The sequence below is a fragment of the Magnolia sinica genome, chromosome 19 (assembly GCF_029962835.1).
Source record: "Magnolia sinica isolate HGM2019 chromosome 19, MsV1, whole genome shotgun sequence".
In the NCBI taxonomy this organism is placed as follows: Eukaryota; Viridiplantae; Streptophyta; class Magnoliopsida; order Magnoliales; family Magnoliaceae; genus Magnolia; species Magnolia sinica.
The window spans coordinates 9,297,731-9,302,009 of NC_080591.1; positions in this window are offsets into that span (position 1 = coordinate 9,297,731).

Genomic DNA, 4,279 nt, shown 5'->3' on the forward strand with positions numbered 1-4,279 from the left:
CTGAGCCGTTGGTTGGAATCCAAGTTTTCCAACTCTAACCCAACTCAAGGACCCTGACAACTAGTCCCGAACATGGGTTGGGTTAGTCAACCCAAACACAAGTTACATCCCTACAAACACGTAAAGAAGTACTTTGTTGCCACCTGATCCCTACAAACAGATAGAGATATACTTTGATGCTACCTGGATAGGTAATGATGTACATCGATCTCCTACAACACTTACAGTAGAGATGTAACCCAAAAGGCAAGGGATCCAAAACTTGAAGTAGCCACACCGAAGTAAACAGTGGAGGATGAGGATACCCACCAATGAAGCCTTTGTGGGCCCATGATGTTCATATGCCATCAAACATATGCTTATCAGCCCCATCAGGATAGAAAACATAAATATCAGCATAATCCAAAACTTCAATGAGTCCAGGAAGGTTTCAATGGCCAGCATTTCATCCTCAATTTTCCTGTGGTATGGCCCACTTGAGTCTAGAGCCACTGGAGAGTGGATTTAGGTGTTACCCTGACATGGCGTCAGTTTATTAGCGTCCAAATGTCTGTCAGAGAAGGGTCGACATGTATTCAACCTAAGAATCTTTTGAGAGTTGATGGGCCCTCTCTGACAGATTCTGCCTCCTAATAAAATTAAGCCAATAAGCCAATGAAATAGCACCACATGTATTGCGACACAGATTTCCTGTGAAAACCTTTCATAAGAAGTTCCTACACAAGGATGCTGGCTGGGGCCCACTGAGATGTTTATAAATACACTCCATCTATCTATTTTATGAGCTTATTTTAGGATATGGGACAAATTTTGAGGTGATCCAAAACTCAAGAGAGTAGTACCGGAGGAAAAAAATGCCCACAGTTACAACCTTACTAGCTCAACCTTACTAGGTCATCCAAACCGTTTATAAGTTCATTCCTATTGGGATGAAGTGAAAATACAAAATATTAATTAGCCTGATACCAATTTTTTTTTATGGTCATAAGAATGTTTCACAGGTGCTCACTAAATCATTATTGTTTTCTCTCATGTGGCTCACTTGAGTTTTGGATCCACTTAATTTTTTGTTGCATGTTTTAAAATGAGCTTGTAAAATAGATAAATAGGATAGATTTCTAATAAATATCACATTGGCCCCCACCCATCATCCTTACTCAGGAACTTCCTGCGGAAGGCTTTGCCAGGAAATTCGCATCCATCTGCTACCGTGCAACCGATATACAGCATGGATGTTACAAAGACATCAGGCCGAAACCGCAGACCCCTTTGTTGCAAAAATGCTTTAATGAATTTCACAGGTGGGGTGACTTTGGCAAACTTCGAGAGAATGATTTCATGGGACGAGTTCCACTCCGTCTATCATGTACATCACCCTATGCTTAGGCCAGGGTCCAAAAATCAGGCTGATTTAAGACTTGTGTAGGTTACACCATGGGAAGCAATTGAGATAGTATGGCCTGCAATTAAAACCATCCAATTGTGTGTGGGCCACAGCACATGAATTTACACTTCCTTATGGTGTGGCCCACCTAAGTCCTAAGCTGGACTTAAATTTAGAATATCCATACCTAAATAGGGATAGACCTGATGCATTTTTGTACCGCATAACTCCGGTTAGTACAATTCAGGCCTTCCGCGTGCCTATGCATGCAAGCTAGGCTAATGCTGTCTTTTTTCTTGAATCCGTGCTAGCCTGACCATAAGAACAAAGGAATACGTCTATTGGCTGTGGAAGCAACACGTTAACGGTAGGCATTTAATCACTGTTGTTTTCAATGATGTTGTCCACCTGAAATTTTGAACCTGCTTCATTTTTGGGCTCATGCATTAAAATAAGATTTTCAAAACGGAAGGACGGTATGAATATACAACATCTATGCATTAAAATAAGATTTTCAAAACGGAAGGATGATATGAATATACAATATATACATCAAGGTGGGCCCTTAAGTCCCGGCATCACTGAAGTCCATGTTTCCATGGCCTCGCAGAATCCGCATTCCTTAAGCTGACATTCACTGACGTGGATAGATGCGATCGACCCTCTCTCAACCCTATGGTTGGATTTGGTCCTCCAAAAATTTCAATGGGGTTTGCATATTTTATGCAATTTGTTCATTAGACAGGCCTCCCCGAGATGAAGGGACACACCCAAAAAGTTTAAGACATTTCAGGACCCACATGGGCCACACTACCTGATTTTAGCAGGTTTATGCGTATGATTTTATATTATTCAACGTGGTGTGGCTTACCTTTGTTTAGCGAAGGTTGCCTGGTGTGAACTACCAAGTTCCAACCTCGATGGTGTGTTGACATTACCAAGTTTTGTGGGCTCCATCCCAATGTATTTATTATATCCACACTGTTCATACGTTTTGTTACATCAATTTAGGTTTTCATCTAATAAATGATGCATATACAAAGCTCAAGTGGACCACACCGCAGAAAGTTGTAGGGATAATGGGAAGGATGATGATTCCCACCGTTGAAACCTTCCCAAGGCCCACAACGATGTTTATTTTCCATTCAACCTGTTCATAAGGTCACACGGACCTAGATGAAGGGAAGAACAAGTATTAGTTTGATCCAAAACTTATGTGGCTCCCTGAAGTGCTCAACGGTAGGCATTCAATCCCCATTCCTTTTTGTTGTGGGTCTACTTGAGCTTTTGATTAGCCTCATTTTTTTAAATTATTTTTTTTAAGTCATGCCCTAGAATGATCTTGCCAAATGGATAAACAATTTCGATGCAACACATGCATCGTGGTGGGGCCCATACAATTGGTGATGTAAACACACCATTGAAGTTAGTAGTGCATGGCACACCATGCAATCCACTTCTCCTCTTATGGTTTTTTTTTTTTTTTTTTTTTTTTTTTTTTTTTTGTCCAAATAGATCTATAGTGGTCTTCGCACGAGTCTGTCTTTTCCTAACTTTTTATAGAATTGAATTTACTTTTTTCCATTTTTTAGAGTATGAAAATGCCCATTTGTCACAACTATTGCTGATACGGCGGGCTTTTGTCTCGAATGGAGAAATTTTTTTCAAAGGACATAAGTCTTATAAAAAAAATTGAAATTCTGCCTGCCTCTTGACTGATCTAAATCGTTCATTTTAATTGGACAATCATGAACCAAAGTAGAGTTTTATGTGTTTTTTCTTTGAAGTTATTTGTAAACCATAACTACATTAGCATTGTGCGTTAATTCTGAATTATTTTTCTTGTGTGGTACATCTGTGATGAGTTTTACCCTCAAACCTGAGCGATAATATGAAATTAAAACCCCTTATATGTGGACGAAAGAATTTTCTTCATAACAACCTAGTAGGCCCCATATAAGATGTTGATGGGTTCAAAACATGGGGCCCTTACTGTACGAGGGTCATTTGGTCATTTGCTTCTTCCTTAATTTTTTTCATGGGAGGAGAAGAGGGTTATTTTCTTCCTTCTTCATTCCTTGGTTCCTTTTTTTGAGGGGGTTGTAAAATATAGGTGTGGTGGTTTCCTTTATTCTTGTTTTTATTCTTTGTTTAGTTAGGTACGATTGGTGAGAGTTTATAAAAGAAGAGTGTTGTGGCTCCCTTTATAGTTTTTATGAGTGTTTTTTAAAAAATAAATAAAAAATTAATGATGGGAGTTTGTGAAAGAGAAGAGAATGTAAGGTCCCATTTTAAAAAAAAAAAAAAATACCGAAACAAAATAAATTACAGATATTCAATGTGAACCACTATTATTCACTATGGATCGCTAATATTGACAGTGGCTCAGTAATATTCACTATGGACAACTGATATTAACAATGGACCGTTGATATTCAGCTGAGGACCGTTAATATTTAGTTGATCTTGAAATATCAGTAGTCTTCAATTGAATATCAACGGTCCACGCTACATATCATCGGTCCTTAAGTGAATACAATCGGTCATCAACTAAATATCAACGGTCCTTAACTAAATATCAACATTCCACCTTAATAATATTAGCAATCATTGAATATCAGCAGTCCACTGCTAATGTTTGCGGTGCACAATAAATTCCAGTGTTAATATCAACGGTTCTCTGTTAATATCAGCGATCCTCACTGAATATCAACAACCAACTGTTAATATTTGCAGTTCACAATGAATTTCGCGATCCATATTATCTCACCATTCATATAACAAAAATAAAAAATAAAAAATGGGAACCCCACACTCTCCTCCCTTTCATAAACTTTTATCATTATATATATATATATATATATATATATATCCACAACAACTATAGAGGGAACC